The sequence below is a fragment of the Nicotiana tabacum genome, chromosome 15, assembly GCF_000715075.1.
Source record: "Nicotiana tabacum cultivar K326 chromosome 15, ASM71507v2, whole genome shotgun sequence".
Taxonomy (NCBI): Eukaryota; Viridiplantae; Streptophyta; class Magnoliopsida; order Solanales; family Solanaceae; genus Nicotiana; species Nicotiana tabacum.
The window spans coordinates 121061126-121079459 of NC_134094.1; positions in this window are offsets into that span (position 1 = coordinate 121061126).

Sequence of the window (18334 nt, forward strand, 5' to 3'; positions counted from 1 at the left end):
TGGTATATTCAGGAGGATAATATTGAAAGTCGGCTTATGAGAGGATTGTGGGTCTGGTTGGGGGCGAGAGAGCTCCATGGGTAGTTGATCTGATGAGTGGTTATGAGTTTTTGATTGTTTCTTTCATCTTTGGCAGTGTACGAAGGTTTTGGAATGAGTTTCTATTGAATGCGGGGTTTTATACTAGTACTTGGTTGGTTTTGAATAGTTACTACGATCAGAAATGGCGTTACGAGTATGCGAGTTGTGTAGTATGTTATGCGATTATATCTGGGATTATGTTTATAGCTGGATACAACTTGTTCAGGCTTATACAGTGAGTATATGTGAGATTCGGGTCTTGAAAAGAATTCTGGATGTTAGAAATTTGGCTCCAAGGTTTTTGGCTAAGGTTAAATTAATGATTTTTTTGTTATGTTGTGTTGTCAGGCCTATATAGAATATGGTGGCATAGGATCACCCCCGGGTATGTGCATGGTAGATGGAATAGTGATGTGATGTCTTGGAAACAACTCTTGGCAAGTTCGAGGACGAACATATGTTTAAGTGAGGGAGAATGTAACGACCCGGTCGGTCATTTTGAGTATTACAATCTGTTTTCTCATTTACTGCTCAATTTATGCTTTACAGTTATTTTATGACTTACCAGGTTAAGTGGTTTGGGGTCCGGTGAGGTTTTGGAATGAATTGGAACACTTAGATCCAAAGTTTAAAGCTTAAGTTAAAATAGTGATCGGATATCGACTTATATGTAAACGACCCCGAAATGGAGTTTTGATGATTCCAATAGCTTCGTATGGTGATTTTGGACTTAGGAGCCTGTCCGAAAAATTATTTGGAAGTCTGTAGTGGAATTTGGCTTGAAATGGCAAAAATTAAATTTTCGAGAAGTTTGACCGGGGAGTTGACTTTTTGTTATAGGGGTCGAAATCCAGTTCTGAAAATTTTCATAGCCCCGTTATGTCATTTATGACTTGTGTGCAAAATTTGAGGTCAATCGAACGTGATTTAATAGATTCCGATGTCGTTTATAGAAATTGAAAGTTTCAAAGTTCATTAGGCTTGAATCTATGTGTGATTCGTGTTTTTAGTGTTGTTGGATGTGATTTGAAGACTCGACTAAGTTTGTATGATGTTTTAGGAATTGTTGGTGTATTTTGTTAAGGTCACGAGGGTCTCGGGTGAGTTTCGGATGGTTAACAGATCAAATTCGGACTTAGAAGAAATCTGGAAATTTTCTATCTTCTGGTGTGATCGCACCTTCGAGAAAGTGGCCGCAGGTGCGATGCCGCAGAAGCAGCTCACGCAGGTACGAGCGAAGGAGCACAGGTGCGACATTTGGGAAACCAACTGGCTTCCGCAAAAGCGGAAATTTCACCGCATAAGCGGTTCCGCATGTGCGGACAGGGGGTCGCAGGTGCGAAAATCCTGGGCTGAATGTTAAAAATAGAGGAGTCCGAGATTTTTGTCATTTCTAACATTTCCAACATGGGTTGAGGCGATGTTTGAGCGAGAAATCACGGGAAATCTTGAGGTAAGTCACTTGTGATCATTTCTTCTCCATAATATTGAAATATCATCGAATAATCCGACTAGATTATGTGTTTTTGAGGTGTAAATCGGGGATTTGAACCTAGAGATTTGAAAATAAGATTTGAGGGTTTGGAGGTCGAGTTGAGGTCGGATTTTGATAAAATTAGTATGGTTAGACTCATGGTTGAATGGGCTTTTGGATTTTGTAAATTTTGTCAGATTCCGAGACGTGGGCCATACGACCGAGTTTTTAGTTAAATTTCAGATTTTATTGGAAAATTTATATTTTCTTATGGGATTAATTCAAATATATTTTAGTGACTGAATCGAATTGCTTGTGGCTAGATTCGAGGCGTTTGGAGGCCAATTCACGAGGCAAAGGCATAGCAGAGTAAAGAATTATACGGTTTGAGATAACACTTCTAAACTTGATTCTGAGGGTATGAATCCCCGAATTTGGTATGATATAAATTGTTTGGAAGTGACACACATGATAGGTGATGAACATGTAGACGTGCACCACATAAATTGTGTCTTGAATAAATCTTGTGAAGTTGTAAAATTAAAGGATCATGTTATTATCTGAACATGTGGCACATGTTAGAGGAATTGAGCTGAGGCTCGTAATAAAGATCATGTTTAGGCTATGTGCCGGTATTTTAGGACCCATATGATCGTGTTGCTGTTGAATTAATTGTTCAAAAATATACATTTCACACTCAGTAATATTTGTCCATTGTGAGGATATTTATGGGATTGAGTTACGGGATGCAGCATGCCATAATGACTTTATACATTATTATTATATGGATCGGGGCTACCCGCCTGCAGCAGACCTTATAGGCTTTACTATTTTATGGATCGGAGTTGCCCGCCTGCAGCGGGCCTTATATGCTTTATTACTATACGGATCGGGACTGCCCGCCTGCAGTAGGCCATATTAGATTTATATCACGCTTGGGCTGAAGGAGCCCCTTCGGAGTCTGTACACACCCTAGTGAGCATAGATGATTATATATATTCGGGATGGATTTTTCAGGGCATGGACTTGCCTTACTTATTTATATTGTAGTGAATTTACCTGGACATGGATCTTGTCCGTATCATTTATATTTGGGAATAAATTACCCAGGGTTGGATTGGCCTTATACGGTACTGAGTGACTGACTGTCAGTCGATGTGTATATATATACGGGTTGGAACACCCCTGGTCTGGATTGGCCATAAACAGTATCGAGTGACTGAATAATTGGTGACCAGTATTTACTTGAGCTCTTTCTACTGAGATGTCGTATTCCTCATATCATGCAATATTGATCTATTTCACTTGTACTGAGTTTAACTGTTGAACTTGAAAGCATGCCTACATTTCTGTACCATTATTTATACTGGACTGTACCTGCGGAGTTCATCATTGCTTTCAGCCCAGAGGTTAGTCTTTTTACTTATTGAGTTAGTTGTACTCGTCTGCACCTCGTGTGCAGATCCAGGTGCTTTCGGACACGGGATTGTTAGATTTCAGAAGTTAATTCTGTTGGGGACTATCAAGGTAGCTGCTTGACGTTTGCAGACTTGATTCCCTTCCTGTTTAATTATTGTACAAATCTATATTTTCAGACAGTGATTTTTTTAGTCAGACTTTATATTCATATTAGATGCTCATGTACTCAATGATATCGGGTTTTGGGGAGTGTTTATATTTGTGTTTGTGAGGTTTTCTTCCATTGAATTTAATAATTATGTTTTCAAATTTAAAAGATAGGATGGTTTATTGAGATTGTCGGCTTGTCTAGTATTGATATCGGCGCCATCACGACATGTGAGATTTTGGGTCGTGACAGATTCTTTCCAGCGGTAGCCAAATTTCTTCAGCTTATGTTACTTTATTTTGCATGTTATATATCCCCTGGTTGTATATTTAGATTTAAATCTTTAGAGGCTCATGATTTGTTCAGTGAATTATGGCTCATAGTAAACCTATGTTAGAATCATGTAACTCAGTTGTCAGATAATTAATTAAATTTAATTTTAGCTATTCAATTTTATTGAACTTAATAGTATTATGATATTTACACTCAGGATAGACAAGGTAAGGGTTCGCTCGACAGTCAGTTAGAGTTGGGTGCCAATCACGTCACACCCCAGTTTGGGGGCGTGACAAGTTTTATGTAACACCCCATACTTAGACAGAGTCCCACATTGGCAAAACACAAGAGGGATGATGGGTATATAAGTTAACAATCCTTAGGCCTTAGTGATGCGTTTTAAACTCGTTAGGGCCTAGGCCCAGAGCGGACAATATCACTAGCGGGCTGGCCTGTTACAGATGGTATCACAGCCACTCTTGTGTCAGCCTTGCCGATGGTGGGTCAGAGTTCAACTGAGTTTAGGTAAATTCCGGTTAAGCAGGGCAAATCTCAGTACTTAGTTTAGGCAAATCCCATGCGGTGGGGCAAACCTCAGCGAGGACGCTGAGTCTATAAGAGGGGGGTATATGTAACACCCCAAACTTTAGACAAAATCCCACATTGGCAAAACACAAAAGGGATGCTGGGTATATAAGTTAACAAGCTTTAGACTCTAGTGATACATTTTAAACCCGTGAGGGTCTAGGCTCAGAGCGGACAATATCACTAGCGGGCTGGGCTGTTACACCTTGTCCACAATATTTTGAATGACCCTTCTTGAATTCGATGAAGAATAGGACAATTAGTTGCATCATTTCATCCCTTTGGTCGTAATCGAGCCTTCCCATTTGACAAGCTTAACCATTTCTTCCTTAGTTTCTTGTTAGTTATATTGATATGGATCAAGAGAAAACAAAGTAGTAGCACAGAGTATGTATCCAAAGAGCTCAATGAAAAATACACAAAAACATAATTGTTGAAATTCTGTCTAACCATGACACCCTTCATGCCCATTACAGTAGTAGAGAAATGTTTGAATTGTTAACTAGTCCATATTATTTTCTCTAGCAAGATGGATACAACAAAAGTGTAGATAGATGATGACAGGGACCAAAGCTTCTGAAACTTGACTTGTACTCTTTTTAATATCTACGACATGTAAATTCATTACCTTTTCCACTTCAATTGAAAATGTAACTTCCATCTTTCTCACCTTAACATTGGTCAGAAAAAATATAGTAAGGAAGCTCCACATTGATTCAACTCGTTCAATTAATCCTTCCCCATTGATCTAAGAAAATCACCCCCTTTAGAGGAGGAGACAAACTTGTCACCTTTTTTCTTATTCGAATGCATGCCAAATAATTTTCCAGCATGACCTACTGATGTAATATAGATTTTTTCATTCTTAAACAAGTAATCATGTAAGCCAAAGGTCACCAAATGGGGTACGATACACCAAAGAACCAGAAAGAATAAAGAATCTAGAAGAAGAATTGCGAAATGCAATCTTTTTAGCCTTTTCTCGAACAACTACTTGCAGAAATGAATCAAACTTATTGGAAAGATAACTTTCATAAGTATAACAAACATATCAACTTATTATTTCCAAGTATGCGATCGGGTGTGAATTTAGGTACAGAACCATCTCTTTGGTGCTTCAAGTTAGGCGATTCCATAAAGTCGAAAGGCAACTCTAGGTCATCAATAAAAATAATTCATTCGTGCTCATTTGAACATAGATAGGAAAAGGCAAAATCATATCAAACCTTTTTCATATAAACCTTGTTTGTCTTCGCAGCAAAAAGAGAAAGATCATGCTCATCTGACATTCCAAAATCATAATCACTATTTTTCTTTAGCATTTTTCTCTGAGATACTCACACCCTGTTCTGTTGAATAAACAACCAACCATGTGATTTATTAATAGTTCCTAAAATATACCATGTTGACTTGATGAGTTTTGGATGCATAACCTCCAATTTGCATTCATATAATTGCTCTTTATTGCTAATCAACTGAATAGATGTTGTAATAGATATAGCAATTATACTAATAAGGGAATAGAACCACCTACGAGCGTGATCTGACCTATTACCCATACAAGAACCATGAAACTGGTACTCAAAGAAATGAGCACAGAGTCTTGACCCACTCTCTAACCAGGAATCGGCATCTTTAGAACCCAAGGGCATCTCTAGTTTATCGGTGGAATTCACAGTAACTATCCCCTGAAAACCCTCACTAATCTGTATAATCAAAAAAGAATTCCAATATGCATTTTTATCGTCCCCAAGCAATGGATCCTTTTTCTTTTTCCTCCTAGTAATCCAGTTGAGAAACTCTCAGTAATTTAAAGATATATCAACTTCCAAACAACCCAGGTAAGAATGCATTATTTTTTCCAATTTGGCAAGCCTTATCTTCACTTGCATAGTTAAAGCAATATAACTGTTAGCAATCACCAAAAATACCCGGTCCTTAGCAAGACAGTAAGAAATGGGACATCCAAATTCAGGCAACTCGACATCAATGCTAAGATCCGATGCCAGTTTAATAGACAGCTTAGCATAAGCTTTACTTGGTGTCCCTAGGTTGGACTATATACCTTCAAAATCAATTTGTCCTGCGTTAAACGAACTGCATATGTCTATGCCAAAGTCAAATTGCAGCCACCAATTGATTCAATCAAGACCATGTTCTATGCTCTGTTTCCTTGGTTTAGCAAAAATTTCCCTTAGATTTGGATTGTAGATTCAAAGCATAACAACATCCAACTCAATGAGAATATTATTCCCACACACCCAAGGCATTATTTCATCAAATAATTTTTTAGTGATCCCCATCTCTCCACCTTTGTTGTACTTATTTATCACAAAACTCTTTATGACCCCATCAATTATCACATTAGACTTAAAACCAATATTTGAAGCAAGGAAATGACCAAAACTACATGTAGAATTCATTAAACACTTTCGGCACAAACGAGAAAATATGAGGATTTTCACAGAGTATTCTAGCTTTTGAAACAATACTAATCTTACGAGCAATATCTATTATTTCACTAACACAAGCCATGCTCAGAATCATGAGTTTTATGTTCTTCTCATCAAAGGTCACTAGAAAATCATGCTCTAAGCCTTGTGAGAAATTTTCACATAACTCTTTTGCATGCTTTCTCTATGAGCAAAGTGCATCTGGAAATCCAGCTACACCCCATTGAGGACATTCATCAAACACCTTTCCTTCCTTATTTTATGAGTGTTCCTCATACTTAACTTTAACTTCTGTGGATGCATCTGAATAAGAAATATCCGAGGTTTTGTTTTTCATCTTCCAACTCGACTATATTTTCTCTTGGTGTATCCTCATCTTTGTCACTTGGTTCCAAAAGATTTGAGTCCGGGATGCTCTTGGAAATAATGGGTAGTGATTCAAAACATCGGCGGACCAAGAATTTTATGCAAACGGGTTCAATTGGAGTAGTCCATAACTAATATAAGCGGTATAAGGTACGAGAAATAAGTTTTTTGTCTTTATTGCCCACAACGTGATCTCATAATAAAGTCCTCTTAAAGTTGGTGCTCTATATTTTAAACAAAGTTTTGCTTATTTTAATTTTAAAATCTAATTTTGGCTAATTTATTGAACTTTAACAAAAACGTTTTTTTAGAATTTCTTAACTCTAAGAAGACAAAAAATTTGATCGATTATAATTTTTTTAGCATTTATAAGTAACAAGTTATTATTTGCAAAAGAAGACAATAAGAAAAGAGTTACAAACTAAACTAAATTAATACCAATAATCAAAGAAAGAGAGCTTATACACTAAAAAAAATATTAAAAAATGAAAAGAATTTCAACATAAACTAAATTAAATTAAACTAACAAATGATAAATAATTTCAACAAATATATTTGCAAGTCGTGACAAATTTTATGAAAGGGAGAACTAAAGTTACCTTCTGGAGTAAAATAAACTTCAATATAATTTCTATTGAATTTATGTAAAGAAAATAAACTATAAAATAAAATAAAGAAAATGGCAAAATATATACTACAAGAAAAATAAATTGATTTGACTGCAAAGACAGTTATATTAGGATATGCTGCTATCTTTATGGGTTTGTTTTCTTTTCTGATTCTTGTTGCTATTTATACAAACAAAAAAATAAAGTGGACACAAAACATGAAAAGGATTCAACACACGACCTCACCAATACTTTGAACCCGCTTGACCACGTTTACAAGAGTAAAGCTTGTGTCTAGTAGGTTCAAATATAATTTTTATACAAAATTTACTTTGCTTTAGCCATAATTTATACATATATACAGTACTATTTTTTGATAAAGCGGGTTCAATTGAACCCACTTATCACTACGTGGGTACGTCCCTGATTCAAAATCATTGAAAATTTCAACAAACACCTTGTCTGCATTTTCACCTTTGATTTTCATGAGTACATCTTTGACCCAGTTCTCCATCTTTTTGATACTTGAATCTGATTCGATCCCTGAGAAACCAACCCTTTCATCTTTAATATTTCCAGCCTCGGGTTTAGCCAAAATGAATGGAGGCTCAGCACATGGGTAATCTACTTCCGGCATTTTATTCTTAAAATACCCATAGCTACAGTTAAGCAAGTTATCTAGCCCAGCGCTAGTTATTGACACCACCGAACCATCGCCGAACTGAACGAAATAGAAACCTGGATTTGTATTATCAAGCTTATAAGCAAATGAAATTTGGTAAGAGTAAGCACTTGTGGGTAATCGAGATTATTCCATCCTCCAATCATTGGGTTAGCGAATCCACCAGTGAAATCACCACAGGAATCTCGATAAAAACTTGGATTTGAGCTAGGATACTGATGATATGCACATGGGTCGCCGAAAATGTAACGACCCGACCGGTCGTTTTGAGTATTACAACCTCGTTTCCCCATTTACTGCTCAATTTATGCTTTACATTTATTATGTGACTTGCCTGGGATAATTGGTTCGAGTTCGGTGAGGTTTTGAAATGATTTAGAATACTTAGTTCTAAGGTTTAGAATTTAAGTTGAAAAGATTGACTGGGTGTTGACTTATATCTAACGACCCCGGAGAAATTTTGCTAAGAAAATTAAGGTTTTGGGTTGAACAATGCGTTGGCGAGTAAAAGAAAATTTCGGGCAGGAAAATACCTTTTTTGCGGCCTACTATGCGGCCGCATAATCACTCTACGGACCGCATAATGGCCGCAGAGTGAAGCAGAAATGAGTCAAGTTTGAAGACCATTGTGCGGTCAATTATGCGACTGCATAATTGTTTTGCGGACCGCAAAACCTATCACAAAGTCAACTTAGGATTTTCGGAGGGAAGTTATGCGGTGCATTATGCGACCGTAGAACAAGTCTGCGGTGCAATTTGCGATCGCATAACGGGTATGAGGGCCGCATAACTACCGCAGACCCAGGCAGGCGACCCCCAGTTTTGGGCGCTAATTTTTGCGGCCGATATGCGGACCGCATATCAATTATGCGATCGCATATGCGACCGCATAGTGTGTTTTGGAGCTTCATTTTTCTCGTTTTATAAACCCGGCCCCATTCTTATAAAATACTATTGGGGTCATTTTGAAGGGTTTCATCTGATATTTTAGAGAGTGGTGAGAGAATCTTAGAGAGAGAAAGTGAAGACTTAGTCAATTGTCCATCAATTCTTGTTCATGACTTGAAGATTTCACAAGGATATTGCTAGGGCTTCAAAGAGGTAAGAATTTCTTCCCCCAATTCTTCAATTTTGATTTTTGGGGTAAAATATGGGAGATTAAGAGTATGATTCTTGGGTGTAAGAGTATCAATTATACATACACATACCAATAAGGTTGTGAAAAAATTATTGAGTTCAAATGGGTAAAGATTGGGTTAAAAATGGTAAAAATCTTCATAGACTTTAATTGAAAATTTGAGGGTCGAGTTGATGTCAGAATTTGGTGAAATTTATATGGTTGGACTCGTGGTTGAATGGGAGTTTATATTTTGTAACTTTTATCGGGTTCCAAGACGTGGGCCCCACGAGCGATTTTTGAGTGCAATTTCGAATTTTGTTGGAAAATTTGTATTTTCATATGGAATTAATTTCTTATAATTCGTATTGACTGAATCGAATTAATTATAGCTAGATACGAGACTTTCGGAGACCAATTCGTGAGGCAAGGGCATAACGGAGTACGAAATTACACGATTTGAGGTAAGTAACACTTCTAAACTTGGTTATGAGGGTATGAATCCCTGAATTACGTGTTGTGTGAATTGTTTGGAGGTGACGCACATGCTAGGTAACGGGTGTGTGAGTGTGCACCATAGAAATTATGACGTAATTGGTTTCGTGGAATTGTGTAGTCATATAACGTTGGTATTATCCATGTAGTTTTGTTAAAGAAATTGAGATAAGAATCATGTTAAAGATTATGTTGTGGCTATATGCCAGTATTATTAAGACCCACATAGGTCATATTATTGTTGAATTATTTGTTTAAATTGAAATTGCATACTCAGTCATATTCCTTCATTGCATATCATATATCAGTCTCTGTTATTATTTATTGATACACCATATCATCATTTTGGGCTAGTTTCATGATATTGTGAGCCCAATTGACTGGAGAGAGTGATGACTGAGCGAGGCCGAGGGCTTGATTGTGAGGTTACTATTATGGAATCGGACTGCACGCCGCAACAAGTTTTATTTACTTATGCCTGAATCTGGCTTATTATAGCGTTTGGATCTTGCCCGAAGCATTTATATTGAGGGATGGATTTTCCTTGGGCATGGATCTTGCCCGAAGCATTTTTATGGATGGATCTTCCCTGGGCATGAATCTTGCCCGAAGCATTTATATTGAGGGATGGATTTTTCCTGGACATGTTGTCCGAATCATTGATATTTAGAACTGGATCTTCCCCTGGGCTGGATTGGCCTTAGACATTACTGAGTGACTAGCTGTCAGTTGATGGATATACATATATATTTTTGGGATGGATCTTCCCTGGGCTGGATTGGCATAAACACTACTGAGTGATTGAGTATTTTAGATTGTGAGTACACAGAGTTTTCATTAAAGTGCATCGCATACAGTATGTATATTGATATGTAGATACTGAGATGTCATATTCCTCGTATTGTTCAGAATTGATCTGTTTTATTTGTACTGAAAGAAATTGTTGAACTTGAAAGCATTCCTACATTTATGTATTGTTATTATTTATATTGGACTGTACCTACGGAGCTCGTCACTACTTTCAGCCTAGAGGTTAGTTTTGTTAGTTATTGAGTTGGTTGTACTCATACTATACTTTGCACCTCGTGTGTAGATCCAGGTACTTCTGGATACGACGGTTGCTATATTTGAGGATTTATTTGTAGGAGACTATCAAGGTAGTTGTTCGATCTCCGCTGACCTTGTCTCTCTTTCCTTCAGTTATTGTACTGTTCTATATACTTCAGACATGGGTTTTGTTATACCATGTGCGTCTCAAGGTGACGTAATGAATATGAGACTTGTTAATAATAATTTAAATGATTTTAAAGTCATAATATGGTTATATATGATGTTTGGATAGAAAATATGAAGTTTGGGAAAAATCGAATTAAAGTTGCGGAAAAACTGACTAAGGATTTGTCTTGTAACATAACTTTTTGAGAAATACATTTTGTATGCTATACGAGGTCTTTTTGGGACATATTATATACCAAATTGAAGGTCTTAGAATGTAGCTTCTAACACTCTTAACCGTTCATTCATACGACACCCGAAAAATAAGTTATAAACATTGGAAGAAGGGCCAACGCTTATAAAAATGGGATATTTACATCTCATCTCGTCTCTTTTTCCATTTTTCCATAGAACATACCCAAATAACACCCCTAAATTTACTCTTAAGCTCTCTGCAAGAGATTCAAATAAGATTATCATCCCGGGCACGGAATCAAGAATCGTTAACATTAAAACGATCCCTATGAAGTAAGTATCACTATATCGCCTCTCTTTTTCTTTGTAGTTTGAGTTTTGGAAGGTACTTCATAGTTAATAAAACGTGTACTTTCTGTATTTAAGTGTTTAAATATCAAGGAATATTGATAAATTCGTTTCCTAATAGTTAGAACTCACGGGACGGTGATCGGAAGCCGTGAGTTCGAGTTATTTGACTTGTAATGGACTGTTTTGTGGGCTGTTTCGTGTTGCCTTTGGGCTGTATATTTTGTTACTGTTTAATGGAATTTTGGAGGATAAACGGTGTGGAGAAACACCACATAATGAAGGAATGGTGGTCTGGTCATTTGTCGTTATATTCTTTTAGGTTGTTCGACACTACTTTGGTTGTCGTTTTATGTATGAAGTGATTAGGGCGTGCGGGCTGTTTTGTGGTATATTGTGATGGAGATAAGGTTGGAAAATGATACTTACATGTTGTTATTTTTGTATTCTTGTTGTTGTTGGTATATGGTATTGGAGGAGGGCCTAGTTACGGGGGAGATGCTGCCCAAATTTACATAAACGGGCTACTAGTTTAAGTTGCGGACTTAGCCTTTACTCAGCACTGCTTTTGAATCTCCTTATGATGTGGTAGATTGGGTTGAGTTGTTTGAAGAATTTCTTAAAAGGTATTAAGGACTCAACGGATTTAAGGTACGTTAAGGCTATCCATTCTTTCTTTTTGGCATGATCCATATGATACAAACGAAACGAGCAAACGTACTACTTTCATAAATGACTCTATTCATAGAAATACTAGGGGTGCCTATGTTCTTGATTTCCCATGTGTCCTATTATTATATCTTCTATTCATGGGTCTCAGAAAAATACGTAAGTTGCTAAAGTGTATCCGAAGGCATATTGATTTTATAACATTCCAAGAGATCTTATTAACGTACTTCTTATGCATTTCATTCATGTATACATGTACATTGACCCATGACCAGATAGAGTTATATACGCGTATATTATATGTATATGGGATATGTGTAAAGGTTATGGCGTTATATACGCACCACCACCTGATCAGCTGGTATACGTTGATGATTTTGCCCACAGTGGCTGAGATGATATGATGGGATGCCCTCAGAGGCTTGATGATGTTATGTATGCATATACCTATGCATGGTATGGAATTTATATCCACATGCATGACATTAAAATTTTCATGATTCATAGAGCTATTCAGAATTACAGGTTGAGTTCTTTACTCCATGTTTCTTTCATGTCTTTTATATACTACTGTCATGCCTTACATACTCGGTACTTTATTTGTACTGATATTTTTTTTGCCTGAGGACGTTGTGTTTTATGCCCGCAGGTCCCGATAGACAGATTGAGGGTTCTCCAAGTAGGCTATCAGCTCAACGGAAGATGTTGGTGCACTCCATTTGCTCCGGAGTTGCTTATTTGGTCAGTATAATTCAGACGTGTATTGTTCAGTATGGTGAGGCCCTGTCTTGACTTTTATGGTATTTATATACTCTTAGAGGCTTGTAGACATATGCCATGTACATAAAAGATTGTTTGGCCTTGTCGGCTTACATTTAGTATACGAGTGATCATTTTGGTCTTATAGGCCCAAATAGGTATTACATGTTTTATTCTAGTTATCCTACGACAGCCTTTCCATCTCATTTATCCATGATAGCATGATACAAAAAGATACGTTATGTTGGTATTCGGTTGAGTAAGGTACCGGGTGCCTGTCGCGGCCCATCGGTTTGGGTCGTGACCGTTTTAACAACCAGACTTTGTATTCATATTAGATGCTCATGTACTTAGTGACACCGAGTTTTGGGAATGTATTGTTATGTCAGAAATATTGAGATTTTCTATGAATTCAATGTTATGTTTTCAAACTTAATGGAAATTACCGTTTATTGAGGTTGCCGGCTTTCCTAGTATTGAGAAAGGCACCATCACGACAGGTTAGGATTTTGGGTCGTGACAAGTTTGTATCAGAGCCTAGGATACATAGGTCTCACAAGTCATGAGCAGGTTTAGTAGAGTCTTGCAGGTTTAGACGTCAGTACTTATCTTCGAGAGGCTGCCGAACCCTTAGGAAAATTATACTTTCTTTTATTCTATCGTGCGAATTTGTTGATTCCGGAAAACTAAAATTATGTTAGTCTATTCTATCACAGATGGTGAGAACACGTACTACCAGATCGGATGGTCAACCACCAGTGCCACCAGTTAGGGTCGCGAGAGGTCTGGGCCGTGGTAGAGGCCGGGGCCGAGGTAAAGGTCGAGGTGTCGCTCGTACAACAGTTGGAGCAGCACCTGTAGAACCACCAGTTTCTCCAGCTCAGGAGCAGATTCCAAATGTAGTTGAGTCGGCGGGACTCGCTCAGGCACCAGCTGTGCCCATTGATATTCCAGGCCTACATGAGGCTTTGGCTCTATATTGATAGTTTGGCAGCCTGCACTGGACTTGCTCAGGTTGATTCGCCTCAGGCCGCACCAGCCACTTCTCAGACCGGGGGAGGTACTCATACCCCTATTGCCCGTGCTCCAGAGAAAGTAGTGCAGGGACTTCAAATACCGGGGGCACTACCAGTCCAGCCGGATGCAGCTGTTCATGCCCATGTAGTCCCCGTTATGGCAGATGATAAGCAGAGAAGACTTGAGAGATTTGGGAGGCTTCGTCCTCCATCATTTAGCGGTGCTGAGTCAGAGAATGCTCAGGGTTTTATGGATAAGTGCCAGCGAATGCTTCAGACATCGGGTATTCTGGAGACCAGTGAGGTCTCGTTCACTACTTTTCAGTTTTCTGGGGCTGCCTTCAGATGGTGGGAGGCTTATGAGAGCCGCAGGCCGATCAGTGCAGCACCACTTACATGGAAGGAATTCTCAATTCTTGTTTTGGAGAAGTTTGTGTCGCAATCTCGTAGAGAGGAGCTGTGTATGTAGTTTGAGCAGTTACGTCAGGATGGTATGTCTGTTATGCTATATGAAATGAGTTTTTCTGAGTTGACTCATCACATAGTTTGGTTGGCTCCCACTGAAAGGGAGAGGATTATGAGGTTCATTGATGGCCTCACATATCAGATGCGGTTTCTTATGACTAGAGAGAGGGTATCTGGTGCTACTTTTGATGAGGTGGTTGACATTGCTCGACAGATAGAGGTGGTCTGTAGCCAGGGGCGTGGTGAGAGGGAGGCCAAGAGACCTTGAGGTTTGGGCGGTTCAGGTGGGGTACCTTCTGGAGGGCAGTCCTACTACAATAGGGATCGTCCTTACAGAAACGCTCAAACGGGTCGTTTAGTTCACCGTGGTGCATCATCCCGCCATGGTTCATACAGTTCTCATCAGAGCCAGTCATCTCTCAGTGCACTTCCAGCCCAAAGTACGTTTTGTGCTCCTTCAGTTTAGGGATCATTTGTGCCAGGTTTTTCTGGTACTTATTCTGGTTCTCGAGGTCTACCTCAAAACTTACCAGCCTTTTCAGAGAGGGGTTGCTTTGAGTGTGTAGACTTGGGCCACATAAAGAGATATTGTCCCCACCTTACGCGAGGTCCAGTTCAGCAGATGAGTCATATTACTACTTCTGTACCAGTTGCCCCACCACCTACCCAGCCATCTGGGGTGGGGCTCAGTTTGCTAGGGGCTGCCCAAGAGGGGGATGTCGATCAGGTGGCGGTCAGACTCGATTCTATGCTTTTCCTGCCAAACCAGATGTTGTTGCTTCAGATGCAGTGATCACAGGTATCGTCTCAGTGTGCCATGGGGAGGCATCTATATTATTTGACCCTGGTTCTACTTATTCGTATGTATCATCATACTTTACTTATTATCTAGATAAGCCCCGTGAGTCCTTATTTTCACATGTACATGTATCTATGCCGGTGGGCGATACTATTATGGTAGACCGTGTGTATCAGTCGTGTGTGGTAACTATTGGGGGACTGGAGACTAGAGTTGATCTCTTATTGCTTAGTATGGTTGATTTCGATGTAATCTTGGGTATGGATTGGTTGTTCCCATGTCATGCTATTCTAGACTGTCACACAAAAATCGTGACGTTGGCAATGCCGGGGTTGCCAAAGGTCGAATGGAGAGGTTTTATAGATTATGTTCCTAGTAGGGTAATTTTTTTTATTTGAAGGCCCAACATATGGTGGGAAAGGGGTGTTTTTGATATTTGGCCTTTGTGAGAAATGTTGATGCAGATACCCCTACTATTGATTCAGTACCGGTAGTGCGAGACTTTCGATATGTATTTCCTGCAGACCTGCCAGGTATGCCACCCGACAGGGATATTGATTTCGGTATTAACTTGGTGTCAGAAACACATCCTATTTCTATTCCTCCATATAGAATGGCACCGGCTGAATTGAAAGAATTAAAAGAGCAACTTCAGGAACTTCTTGATAAGGGGTTTATTAGTCCTAGTGTGTCGCCTTGGGGTGCACCAGTTGTGTTTGTGAAAAATAAATATGGTACTATTCAGATGTGCATCAATTACAGGCAGTTGAACAAAGTTACAATTAAGAATAATTATCCATTGCCGCGTATTGATGACTTATTTGACCAGCTTCAGGGAGAAAGGGTGTTCTCCAAAATCAATTTGAGATCGGGGTATCACTAGTTGAAAATTCGGGATTCGGATATTCTAAAGACGGCATTCAGGACTTGTTATGGTCACTATGAATTTCTTGTGATGTCATTTGGGCTAACCAATTCCCCAGCAACATTTATACACCTGATGAATAGCGTATTCCAGCCATATTTTGATTCATTTGTCATGATATTTATTGATGATATCCTGGTGTACTCACGTAGCCAGGAGGAACATGCACAATATTTGAGTATTGTACTACAGAGGCTGAGGGAAGAGAAACTTTATGCCAAATTCTCCAAGTGTGAGTTCTGGCTTAGTTTAGTGGCATTCTTGGGACACATAGTGTCTAGTGAAGGGATTAAGGTAGATCCGAAGAAAATAGAGGCAGTTCAAAGTTGGCACAGGCCATTTTCAGCTACTGAGATTTGAAGTTTTCTTGGCTTGGCTAGTTACTATCGTTTCTTTGTGGAGAGCTTCTCGTCTATTGCATCGGCCTTGACTAAATTGACCCAGAAAGGTGTTCCGTTCAGGTGGTCGGATGAGTGTGAAGAGAGCTTTTAGAAGCTCAAGACAGCGTTGACTACAACCCCAGCATTGGTATTGCCTACAGGTTCATGGTCTTATACTGTGTATTGTGATGCGTCGTGTATTGGTCTCGGCGCAGTACTAATGCAAGATGATAGGGTGATTTCCTATGCGTCCAGACAGTTAAAGGTACATGAGAAGAATTATACGGTCCACGACCTTGAGTTAACAACTATTGTTCATGCCTTAAAGATTTGGCAGCATTATTTGTATAGTGTCCATTGTGAGGTTTATACCGATCACTAGAGTCTACAACATCTGTTTAAACAGAAGGATCATAATTTGCGGTAGCGAAGGTGGTTGGAGTTGCTTAAGAATTATGACATCACCATTCTCTATCATTCTGAAAAGTCCAATGTGGTGGCTGATGCCTTGAGTCGTAAGGTAGAGAGTTTGGGCAGCTTAGCATACTTACCGGTAGCATAGAGGCCTTTAGCCTTTGATGTTCAGGCGTTGGCCAACCAGTTTGTTAGATTTGATATTTCCGAGCTGAGTCGAGTTTTGGCTTGTGTGGTTTCTCGGTCTTCTTTATATGATCGCATCAGAGAGCGCCAGTATGATGATCCCCATCTACTTGTCCTTAAGTAGACGGTTCAGCACGGTGATGCTAAGTAAGTTACTATTGGAGATGACAGTGTATTATGGATGCAGGGCATGCTATATGTGCCTAGTGTAGATAGTTTGCGTGAGTTGATTCTCCAGGAGGCTCACAGTTCCCGGTACTCCATTCATCCAGGTGTCGTAAAGATGTATCAGGATTTGAGGCAGCATTATTGGTTGAGGCAAATGAAGAAAGATATAGTTGGGTTTGTAGCTCGGTGTTTAAATTGTCAACAAGTGAAGTACGAACATCAGAGACCGGGAGGATTACTTCAGAGACTTGAAATTCCAGAGTGGAAGTGGGAGTGTATTAACATGGACTTCGTAGTTGGACTCCCATGGACTTTGAGGAAGTTTGATGCTATTGGGGTGATTGTAGATCGGTTGACCAAGTCCGTGCATTTTATTCCAGTTGGTACTAATTATTCTTCGGAATGGTTGGCTGAGATTTATATCCGCGAGATTGTTCGTCTGTACAGTGTGCCAGTGTCCATCATTTCAGATCAGGGTACGCAGTTTACATCACAGTTTTGGAGAGCAGTGCAGTGAGAATTAGGCACACAGGTTCTGTTGAGTACAACATTTCACCCTCAGACGGACGGACAGTCTGAGCGCATTATTTAAATATTAGAGGATATGCTACGAGCTTGTGTTATAGATATTGGAGGTTCTTGGGATCAATTTTTTCCACTCGCAGAGTTTGCTTACAATAATAGCCACCGGTCGAGTATTCAAATGGCTCCGTATGAGGCTTTACATAGGAGACGGTGTTGGTCTCCGGTGGGTTGGTTTGAGTCGGGTGAGGCTAGGCTATTGGGTACCGATTTGGTTAGGATGCTTTGGAGAAGGTTAAATTGATTCAGGAGCGGCTTCGCACAACGCAGTCTAGACAAAAGAGTTATGCCAATCGGAAGATCCGTGATGTTGCTTACATGGTTGGGGAGAAAGTTTTGCTCAAGATTTCACCCATGAAGGGTGTGTTGAGGTTCGAGAAGAAGGGCAAGTTGAGCCCTCAGTATGACCTTTTGAAATACTTAAGAAGATTGGAAAGGTGGCTTATGAACTTGAATTGTCGCCTAGTTTATCGAGTGTTCATCTAGTGTTTCATGTATCTATGCTCCGG